At 44.4% G+C, this 12328-nt stretch overlaps 1 protein-coding gene across 2 annotated transcripts in view; it reads left to right on the top strand.

Moving 5' to 3' along the window:
- The window catches only part of SUSD4 (sushi domain containing 4), a 236146-nt gene that overhangs the window by 211580 nt on the left and 12238 nt on the right, over positions 1 to 12328 (top strand). The window lies entirely within an intron of this gene.

The following is a 12328-nucleotide window of genomic DNA, read 5'->3' as shown; positions in this document are numbered from 1 at the left end:
ACAGGGGGATTTCCTTACATTGGAGAGATTAGCTCTTACTTCACATTTCTCTGTAGCGCATTGCAAAAAGATCAACATGCCCTAAATTTTTGTGCATTGAAGAGCATTAAAACCCATTTATTTTAAATGGGCTGGCTAACACGATGTGCCACAATGCACTTCAATGTACAAACACATGTGTGAAGCAGCACAGTGCATCTTAGTGAGATCAGGCCCAAACTAATCACTGTGCTGCTGCTGGGAGGTGACCAGGCTGAGGGGCAATACATGGGGGCCAATTAGGTGTCTTACATTTACATGTGTTGATGATGGGGAGAGCACTGTGATGAGCTCATGTGACTATTGCTGCTTCTTTATTGTCCAATCACAGGCTGGGGGTGGAGATGTGACCTAACTGTGTTGCTTAACTTGTTGCCGACCGCAGATAGCCGAATGACGGCTGCACTGCGGCCGGCCAGTTCTGAGTGGACGTCATATGACGTCCTCCCAGAACGCGCTCTCCTGGGGCGCGCACCCGGCGGTCTCCGTGATCGCTGTGTCCTACGAACACAGCTGATCACGTGATGTGGTAAAAGGCCAATCACAGCGGCCTTTTACCACGTGATCAGCGGTGTCCAATGACACGCTGATCAGAGGGAAATGCAAGTGCCGGTTCTCGGCTGCACTTTCCTCACGCTGTCAGATCGTGAGGAAAGTACTGCCGAGAACCGGCAGTTGTCAGAGCGGGGATCGGCACCGATCATCAGGGCACTGATGATCAGTGCCCTGATGATCGGTGCCCAGCAGTGGCACCCGCAAGTTCCGCCCACCTGTGCCCAGCAGTGCGCCCACTAGCTCCGCCCACCCGTGCCCAGCAGATCACCCACCTGTGCCCAGCAGTGCACCCACCTGTGCCCAGCAGTGCACCCACCTGTGCCACTCTGCAGTGTCACACACCTGTGCCCAGAAGTGCCACCTACCTGTGCCCAGCAGTGCCACCCACCTGTGCCCACCCACCTGTGCCTACCAGTGCCACCCAGCTGTGCCCACCAGTGCCACCCACCTGTGCCCACCCACCAGTGCTGCCCACCAGTGCCACCCACCAGTGCAGCCCAGCAGTGCTGCCAGTCAGTGCCACCAGTCAGTGTCCAGCGGTTGTGCCAGTCAGTGCCGCCAGTCAGTGCCCAGCAGTGATGCCAGTCAGTGCCGTCTATCAGTACCCATCATCAGTGTCACCTATCAGTGCCGCCTATCAGTGCTGCATATTAGTGCCGCCTATCCGTGACACCTCATTAGTGCTATCAGTGCCTCCTATCCGTGCCACCTCATTAGTACTGCCTATCAGTGCCCTTTAGTGCTGCCTATCAGTGCCCATCAGTGCCGCCTATCAGTACCCATCAGTGCTGCCTCATCAACGCACATCAGTGAAGGAGAAAAATTACCTGTTTGAAAAATTTTATAATAGAAACAAAGAAAAAATTTTTTTTTTTTCTAATTTTTTGCACTTTTTTTATTTATACCGCAAAAAGTAAAGCGCCCAGTGGCGATTAAATACCAACAAAAGAAAGCTCTATTTGTGAGAAAAAAATGATCAAAATTTCATATGGGTACAATGTTGCATGACCGCGCAATTGTCAATCAAAGTGCGGCAGCGCTGAAAGCTGAAAATTGGCCTGGTAAATAAGGGGGTATAAGTGCCTGGTAGGCAAGTGGTTAAATACACTAGAGAAAAGTCAGGTCACCACCCTATCGGTGCTGCTGGCAGAAGGTCTACCAGAGTAATGGTTTCCTAATAATTAACTTGTAAAATGTATTTCATATCATGTGATTTAAAGAACTAAAACCTAAGTCCTCTAGTGACCTAGCGGCCAGTGGGAGGAACCACCGTGCCATCCAACACACCTGCTAGTGTTAGGTAGCAGAAGCACTTCTAACACTGCAAGAAAGTAAAGATTTAATTTCCGGTCTGTCGAAGGGGTAAGTATTCAAGAATTTCAAACAAACCTTTGTATATTTATTTATGTATTTCAGGTACTTATATAGCGCCGTCAATTTACGCAGTGCTTTACATATATATATTGTGCATTCACATAAGTCCCTAACCGTATAGGAGCATACAATCTAAGGTCCCTAACTTATACATACATACATACATACAGTGGGGCAAAAAAGTATTTAGTCAGCCACCAATTGTGCAAGTTCTCCCACTTAAAAAGATGAGAGAGGCCTGTTGGCATCATAGGTAGACCTCAACTATGAGAGACAAAATGAGAAAAAAAAATCCAGACAATCACATTGGCTGATTTGGAAAGAATTTATTTGCAAATTATGGTGTAAAATAAGTATTTGGTCAATATGAAAAGTTCATCTCAATACTTTGTTATATATCCTTTGTTGGCAATGACAGAGGTCAAATGTTTCCTGTAAGTCTTCACAAGGTTGGCACACACTGTTGCTGGTATGTTGGCCCATTCCTCCATGCAGATCTCCTCTAGAGCAGTGATGTTTTGGGGCTGTCGCTGGGCAACACGGACTTTCAACTCCCTCCAAAAGTTTTCTATGGAGTTGAGATCTGGAGACTGGCTAGGCCACCCCAGGACCTTGAAATGCTTCTTACGAAGCCACTCCTTCGTTGCCTGGGCGGTATGTTTGGGATCATTGTCATGTTGGAAGACCCAGCCACGTTTCATCTTCAATGCCCTTGCTGATGGAAGGAGGTTTGCACTCAAAATCTCATGATACATGGCCCCATTCATTCTGCCCCATACATGGATCAGTCGTCCTGGTCCCTTTACGGAGAAACAGCCCCAAAGCATGATGTTGCCACCCCCATGCTTCACAGTAGGTATGGTGTTCTTTGGATGCAACTCAGCATTCTCTCTCCTCCAAACGATTTGTGTTTCTACCAAACAGTTCTATTTTGGTTTCATCTGACCATATGACATTCTCCCAATCCTCTTCTGGATCATCCAAATGCTCTCTAGCAAACTTCAGACGGGCCCGGACATGTACTGGCTTAAGCAGGGGGACACGTCTGGCACTGCAGGATCTGAGTCCCTGGCGGCATAGTGTGTTACTGATGGTAGCCTTTGTTACGTTGGTCCCAGCTCTCTGCAGGTCATTCACTAGGTCCCCCCGTGTGGTCCTGGGATTTTTGCTCACCGTTCTTGTGATCATTTTGACCCCACGGGGTGAGATCTTGAGTGGAGCCCCAGATCGAGGGAGATTATTAGTGGTCTTGTATGTCTTCCATTTTCTAATTATTGCTCCCACAGTTGATTTGTTCACACCAAGCTGCTTGCCTATTGCAGATTCAGTCTTCCCAGCCTGGTGCAGGTCTACAATTTTGTTTCTGGTGTCCTTCGACAGCTCTTTGGTCTTCACCATAGTGGAGTTTGGAGTGTGACTGTTTGAGGTTGTGGACAGGTGTCTTTTATACTGATAACAAGTTCAAACAGGTGCCATTGATACAGGTAATGAGTGCAGGACAGAGGAGCCTCTTAAAGAAGAAGGTACAGGTCTGTGAGAGCCAGAAATCTTGCTTGTTTGTAGGTGACCAAATACTTATTTTCCACCATAATTTGCAAATAAATTCTTTCCAAATCAGCCAATGTGATTGTCTGGATTTTTTTTATCATTTTGTCTCTCATAGTTGAGGTCTACCTATGATGCCAATTACAGGCCTCTCTCATCTTTTTAAGTGGGAGAACTTGCACAATTGGTGGCTGACTAAGTACTTTTTTGCCCCACTGTACATACCAGGGCTAATTTAGACAGGATCCAATTAACCTACCAGCATGTGTTTGGAGTGTGGGAGGAAACCAGAGTACCCCGAGGAAACCCACGCAAGCACAGGGATAACATGCAAACTCCAGGCAGGTGGTGCTGTGGCTGAGTTTCAGAGGCGTAACTAGGATATTTTGTGCCTGGGGACGAACGGCCACCTCATGACACCCCCCCCCCCGCTTCATATGGTCCTTGTAGACACCCCCTCCCTGTTCCGATCACATTGCCCCCCCCCTTCATCCATGGCACTACTCACCCGGGTCGGCTCTCCCCTCGTCCCCTTCAGCACATGCCCGGCTCACTGCCCTCCTCTTTGCTCCTCTCCCGGCCAGCTCCTCTCTCCTCTCATAACTCACTGTGGATGGCAGATGTATCAGAGGACACATCTGCTGCAGCCGCTGCAGTGACTTTGTGACCTCATTTTGGTGCCCCTGTACCTTGGCGCCCGGGTACATATGTACCCCCCTGCCCCCCCCAGCTACGCCTCTGCTGGGTTTCAAACCAATGACCCTAGTGCTGCCAGGCGGAAGTGCTAGCCATTTAGCCACTGTGCTGCCCCATATATATATATATATATATATATATAAACATTTGTAAGAAAATTCTCCAGTACATTTCATGATTTGTCATTTGAAAGTACTTCAAAAAGTACTTTTTAACATTCGATTTTGGACTTTCCCAATCAAAAACCACATTCACTGTTAGAAACGTATTGCAATGAACATCCATTGGACCCCAATAACCATTAGAAAATTGAACAAATGTTCTTAAAACAAAAATTTTCAAATGAAATTTTACTAGTGTTTGGCAAGCTTTAGCTTTCAGGAGAGTTGGGAAGAATACTTCTGTCAACTTGGATTCTGCTGTCTGTGACTACACTGGTGAGCTTTCACTCCACGTCCTATCCTGGTGACAAAAAAATGAAGGAAGAGGTTGTTACTGTCAAAGGGAGATACAGACGGTAATAGTAAACCTACAGAGACTCCAACCCTTCCCAACTCGAAGAAAAATTGTATGTAGTTGGGTTCTAAGAACAGAAAGTAATCCCACCAGACCACAAATGATTGTTGCAGAGGTTATAATATTCCACATGTCACAGACATCATAAATTATCATTGTAATATTTTTTTCTGGCTTACATCAGAAAGAATAATACAATACATTAATAGAGTTGACATTTTTATTTTTGTGCACAGATTGTGTTTATACTGGCTGGGACACAGTTAACCTTCATGACATAACAACATTGCCAGAAAAGGTCACCGACCAGCTCGGCTATGTAGGGCACCAAATGCTGGATTTCCCATCATGCTTTGTTGGCAAACGCTCAACGGTGCCAGCTCAGGTCAACAAGCTGCCAGCAAACATCTAAACATAGCACCCCCCCCCCCCCCACCCTCGCTCTCATATACCGCCAATCCATACTGTGAACTCTGCTGCTTCATGTTTAATTGAACTGTGCAATTTAAAGTGGCATCAGAAGGAGATGGCTGTGCTTTGCCCTGTGGGCACCGAATACGAGGCCTGAGAAGATTGCCAAGCTGAGTGTCTTGTTTGCGAACTTGTATTTGTACATAAGGCAGCATCCTTGTCATAAAGCATCCCGGCACTGTGATAACATCTCACAATTGAACTCACACTTTGTATCCCAGGATAAATCGACTCTGACTTTCATTGGTGTAGCTATGCTAGTGTAGCTGGCAGGTTCCTCACCATGAGATGCAAGAGCCAGGCAGGCACATGGTTGGGAGCAGGTACTCAACACACCTGGAGGTATACACCTCATTATATTACCATACAGCTTATATACATCGATCATCCATAACATTATTACCACTGACAGGTAAAGAAAATACCACTGATTATCTCATTACAATGACATCTAAAAGTGGGCGGGATATATTGGGCAGCAAGTGAACATTTTGTCTCTGAAGTTGATGTGTTGAAATCAGAAAAAACAGGCAGGTGTAAGGATTTGAGTGACTTTGACAAGGGACAAATGCTAATGGCTAGATGGCTGGGTCAGTGCAACTCCAAACTTGCAGCTCTTGTGGGATGTTCCCAGTCTGCAGGTGTCAGGACCTACCAAAAGTGGTCCAAGGAAGAACCAGCAACAGGGTCATGGATGGTCAAGGCTCACTGAAGAACATGGGGAGAGAAGGCTGGCCCATGTAGTCCAATCCAATAGAAGAACTACTGTAGCTCAGATTGCTGAAAAAGGTCATGCTGGTTCCAATAGAAAGGTGTCAGACCACACAGCACAACACAGTTAGTTGCGTATGGGGATCCATAGCCACAGACCGATCAGGGAGTTTATGCTGACCTGTATCCACAGCCATAAACACCTACAATGGGCAGAACTGGACCACGGAGCAATGGAAGAAGGTGGCCTGGTCTGATGAATCATGTTTTCTTTTACATCATGTGGATGGCCGGGTGCGTGTACATTGCTTACCTGGGGAAGAGATGGCACTAAGATGCACTACTGGAAGAAGGCAAGCCGGTGGAGGCAGTCTGATGCTTAGCCTAGTGGAGTCCATGCCTTGATGGGTCATGGCTGTTTTGGTGGCAAAAAGGAGACCTACTCAGTATTAGGTGTCATAATGTTATGGCCGATCAGTGTATATTCAAGTTCCTCACTATGGGATGTAATATTTGGAGAGAGGAACTAGAGCGCATGACAAGGGAGCAGGTATAACACACCTGGAGGTAAATGTATTATTATATTCCAATACTTGTTCAAACTTTGGACAGAGGGGTGGCGGTGGACATGGTATACTTGGAGAGAGGGGTGGCGGTGGGCATGGTATACTTGGACAGAGGGGTGGCGGTAGACATGGTATACTTGAATTTTGCAAAAGCGTTTGACACAGTTCCCCACACAGCTAATGTGTAAGGTAAAGTCTACAGGCTTGGAAAAATCTGTATGTAAATGGATAGAAAACTGGCTAAAAGATCGTAATCAGAGCGTAGTGGTTAATGATTCATACTCTGAATGGTGTAGGGTTGTTAGCGTGTACCCCAGGGTTCAGTGTTGGGACCCTTACTTTTTAATATACTTTTAATATATTTATAAACGATATAGGGTCTGGGATTAAAAATCCCATTTCAGTCTTGGCAGATGACACCAAGCTGTGCAGTGGAATAAACGTCCTTACAGGATGTCTCCAATTTACAAGCTGACCTCAATGCACTGTTTAATTGGGCAACTATGTGGCAAATGAGGTTTAATGTTGATAAATGTAAGGTTCTGCACTTGGGAGATAAGAATATGCATGCATCATACATACTAGGGGGGGTACAACTGGGGGAATCAATGGTGGAGAAGGATCTGGGAGTTCTGGTAGATCGCAAGCTTAATAATGGCATGCAATGCCAAGTTTCTAAAGCGAGCAAGCAGGGGGGAGCAGGTATTTAACTCACCTGGAAATATAATATATATTGTTCTGTTAGCATACTGCATATATATTGAGAATCCTGGCAGGTTCCACACTGTCGAACATAAGAGCTGGAGGGAGGAACCACAGCGTATAGTGGGGGTGCAGGTTTTCAACAAACATGGAAGTATATTTCATTAAATTACTATAGTGCATATCCTGTATATTCAAAATCTTGGCAGGTTCCTCACTATGGGACAAAAGAGTTGGACGGAGGAACCATAGCGTATGGTGGGGGTGCAGGTGTTCAACACAACTAGAAGTATGTATATCATTATATAACCATACTGCATATATATTCACAATTCTAGCAGGCTCCTCACCATGGGACACAATTGCTGGAGGGAGGAACTATAGTGTATGATGGGGGAGACAGCTCGGAGTGTATGCCAGACTTTAAATATGCCTTCCCGGAAATACCCAATAGGAATAGATAGAAAACCATATAAAAGACTATTGCATACAAAATATTATTGTTATTAATATTTTACAGGATTTATATATCGCCAGCAGTTTGTGCAGCACTTTACAAAATTAGCGTAGATGTTACAGTTACAATACAGTTTGGTACAAGAGGAAACCGAGGGCCCTGCTTGTTAGAGCTTACAATCTAATTACAACCATCCCAGAAAGCTCTGGAAATTCAGAAAGCTAAACATTCAATTATACAGTCTACGTGTTTTGTGGTACTTTTGGTACTTCAGGACTGCAGTAAAGGGTTTCTTGTACATAGTAAAAAGTGGGAATCCATGATACACCAAACAAGACATGATAAAAACACATCCAAATATAGGTATGGCCCCCAAAAGCATTTCCCCCCTAGCCTGTGAGGGGGGAGAAGCACCGGACCCAGAGAGGGGTATAAAAGGTCTAAAGCTGGGAAGAAAAGGGCAGCAATACTCCAGACTCAAAGGCATGGTATCCAAAAAGCAGGAAAAAATTGGGAGAATATCTAAAAAATTTTTATTTGTAAGTAGCTTGCAAGTACCTCCTCAGTCTACAATCCAGAGCAGCCTATGTACATACAAAAACATTGTGCAGATGTTCTTGGCTGTGTATAGACTGCCCTGTATTGCATGTGAATGAATGGCATGGTTATGTGGGTAGAGCCTCACACAGATGAGCTGTTTTTGAACTGTTTTTGATCCCCTGCCCGCTATTACAAGGATTGGTACAGGTGCTTTAGTAACATGTTACATGGTATACCTTGATACAGTATGTGTGTAACATGTACAATGTTATTAAAGTTGAACTTATCCTTTTAATTTTAACATTGTTTAAAGCTGAGGACATTTGTGAAGGACACCATTTCCAACTATGGCCTCTCTTACTTGGCACTGTCCCTAAAAATTAGAAAGCTGGCAGCCTTTCCAGGCTCTTTATATGGTGCCGTTATCACATCCCAGCTTGACTATTGTAATGTGGTGAACATACTGGCTGCAGCCCAAGCCATCCTGAACTCTGCTGCTCATCTAATCCATGCCTCTTCCCCTTCACAACTGGGCTGCATTGGAGAGGCTTGCCGGAGCCTCTAAGCATTAGTCAAGGACTGCCAAAGAAACTGTATTCATATTTGTGTATTTCCAAAAATAGAATGAAATAATAGAATCCAGATGTACTGTATGTGTGTTGCATATTTCATTGAATTAAATATGCAATGCCTTTTTTTTTTATTTCTGGTCAATATATACTGGGAGCGTAATCTACATGCTTCCTTTCTACCTTCACATTTGTAGTGGGGCAGTGGGGTGAGAGGAACCCATGTCCTTGTATACCAGAAGTGCTGGGTCATGGTCTGGTCTGATACAGTTGATGACTTGGATGGCTAAAGGTAGGAACAGATGAATAGTCTTACAATTGTTGGGTGATTATACTCTATCTCTAGGTCAAACAGGCTGACCATTGGTAGATAAGGTGCCCAGCATCTGCCTAATACAAAGATCTGCCAGTTGTGGATGTACTGTAGGTTTTGGGTGTTGCATATTTACCACTGTGCAAGGTGAAAGGGAGTGCTTGTTGGAAGTTAGGAGCTGTCTTCACTGGAACATCCCTATGTGTAATATAAAGTGAAACAAGAGATCAGAGAAAACTGTCAAATTAGGAGATGAAATGCTGAGCAATACCAAATTATAATATGGCAGGTCATGTGAATATTAGCCCAGATTTCAGAAAGTCTGCAATTTTATGATGAGTTCCAGTTATGACCCTGCTATAGCATGACATTTATGCTATACTGAGCTGATGAGTACTGGAAGTCGGCGATGACAGCAGGTCAGGGCAGAGGAACTGAAATGTAGATGACGAACCTTAAAGAATAATACCAGGTATGGGTAGTTATATAAATAGTTACAGTGGTCCAGCTTGGGTCATGTAACTATGCACATGCCATACCTGGTCAATGCCCCAGGAAGCTGGAAATCACTGTAGTAGAGACTGCTACTCCAGTGATCTCCACTTGCTTCTGGCTGCCCTTTTGCATTTTGAATAAAGGAGGATGACCACTTGGCACCCGCATCGTTTAGAGAATACTTTGCATTTACTGAATGAGTGCAAAGCATTCTCTGATTGGATGAGGTGGGGAGGCAGGGCAGTGACATCACTAGAGTAGTGGTGTCTACTTCAGGGATTTCCAGCTTCCAGGGGCATTGGCCAGGTATGGTACAGCGGGTAAAATAAGTATTGAACACGTCACCATTTTTCTCAGTAAATGTACACTGCTCAAAAAGATTCAAGAAACACTTTGAAAACACATCAGATCTCAATGGGGAAAAATATCATGCTGGATATCTATACTGATATGAACTGGGTCATGTGTTAGGAACATAAGGATGCCACATTGTTTGCTGGAAATGAAAATTATCAACCAACAGAGGACTGAATTCAGACACCCCGAAAATCAAAGTGATGCATCAGGCTAGTCCATTTTGCTGAAATTTCATTGCAGCAACTCAAAATGGTACTCAGTAGTTTGTATGGCCCCCATGTGTGCGTATGTATGCCTGACTACGTTGGGGCATGCTCCTAATGAGACGACGGATGGTGTCCTGGGGTAATTCCTCCCAGATATTGACCAGGGCATCACTGAGCTCCTAGACAGTCTGAGGTGCAACCTGGCAGTGTCGTATGGACCGAAACATTATGTGTAATAAAATTGAATGACGCAGGGAAAAAGTATTGAACATGCTAACTGAAATTTATTTAATACTTGGTACAAAATCCTTTCTTGGTAATGACCGCTACAAGACGCCTCCTGTGTGGAGAATCTAGTGGCATGCATTGCTCAGGTGTGATTTTGGCCAATTCTTCCACACAAACAGTCTTCAAATCTTGAAGGTTCTGCGGGCCTCTTCTATGAACTCTGATCTTTAGTTCTTTCCATAGATTTTCTATTTGATTCAAGTCAGGTGATTGGCTGGGCCATTCTAGCAGCTTTATTTCCTTTCTTTGAAACCAATTGAGAGTTTCCTTGGCCTTGTGTTTGGGATAATTGTCTTTCTGAAATTTCCACCCTCATTTCATCTTCATCATTCTGGTAGATGGCAGCAGATTTTTATCAAGAATGTCTTGGTACATTTTACCATTCATCCTTCCTTCAATTATATGAAGTTTGCCAGTACCATATGCTGAAACACAGCATTATGTTCCCACCTCCAAACTTCACTGTTGGTATGGTGTTTTTGGGGTGATGTGCAGGGCCATTTGACCTCCAAATATGGTGCGTATTATGACATCCAAAGAGTTCAATTTTGGTCTCATCTGACCAGACTATATTCTCCCAGTATTTCACAGGCTTGTCTAAATGTTGTGCAGCAAACTTTAAATGAGCTTCAACATGCTTTTTCTTCAACAATGGAGTCTTGTACGGTGAGCGAGCATACAGGCCATGACGGTTGAGTGCATTACTTAAGGTTTTCTTTGAAACAATTGTACCTGCTAATTCTAGGTCTTTCTGAAGCTCCTCTCCACAAGTAGCCGATCATGAGATGTGACACCTTGGTACTGAGACCTGGGCCTTGATGCTAAGCGGTAACACATTTGTGTGCAATTAAGAAAAACATATGTGCTGAGAGTGCGCGCCCTCCCAGCACACATGTCCGGTACTCACGGAAAGGTCCCGATCTCCTCTTTTGATCGGGACCTTTCCAGATTATGTGACCGCCGTGACACCCTAAACCCTGCCCCGTTTCCCGGCTTCTGAAACCCTTAAAGGGCCGGGAGGCGCCGGCGCCAAGGGGTTAAATTAAAGGGATAAAGGGATAAAATACCATTGTATTCTGTATTATCTATAGAGAATTATAATGAAATGGATGGTGCCTTAAAGTGATTCTAAAGGCTTTTTTTTTTTTTAGAAAAAATAACAAACATGTCTATATTTACCTGCTGTGTGCAGTTGTTTTGCACTCTTCTCGGGTCCCCCGCAAGCAGCTTTCTATGGGGGCCTCGCTGCTCTGTGTGCCCATACACACATGGAGCCACGGCTCGGCCCCGCCCCCTCTCTCTTCTCATTGGCTCACTGGCTGCGATTGACAGCATAGAATGCATGATGGTAAAAAAAACTTGAGCCTTTACAACCACTTTAACTGCTGGTCTCAGATAATCCACTTACTGAGCCTGCCCAACACTGACCCTGAAAAATGTCTAGCTTCTTAGAGTGCTACCCCTTTCCTTCAGTCCCTCCACTAGTTGCATATTACACAGAGTTGAGTTGAGATTATAGTTCGAAAGTCTAATCATGCAATACAAATCTGTCTTCAGCTTGACTTCTCCATACGATTCCTTGCTAATTGTTAACATTATCTGAAGCACAACCTCTGCATTGCAAATTACCTCTACTTACTATCAAATTACCCTTTTACTATCTGAAAAGGCACGCCCTGTCACCTTATATATAGATTACTGATCAAGCACTGCTTCCTTCGCTTCTATCTGACAAAGTACACACTGTCCCCCTTAAACTTCGTACACACGAGATTATCGGATGAATGATCATCTATCTTTTGTGCATGCTAGTCTCATATCAAAAATCTAGAGGTTACTAAAATTATAAAAATTCTCGTGCAACAGAAAGAACTTCAGAAGTGGTGTAATGCATTGTAATGTATTCTTTTCTCATTTCTGAGCATGTG

The sequence above is a fragment of the Staurois parvus genome, unplaced genomic scaffold (genome assembly GCF_062004578.1).
Source record: "Staurois parvus isolate SC_StPar_1 unplaced genomic scaffold, SC_StPar_1.0 ptg000362l, whole genome shotgun sequence".
Lineage (NCBI taxonomy): Eukaryota > Metazoa > Chordata > Amphibia > Anura > Ranidae > Staurois > Staurois parvus.
The sequence above is the reverse complement of the archived record's forward strand: the minus strand, read 5'-3'. Positions and strand labels throughout refer to the sequence as shown.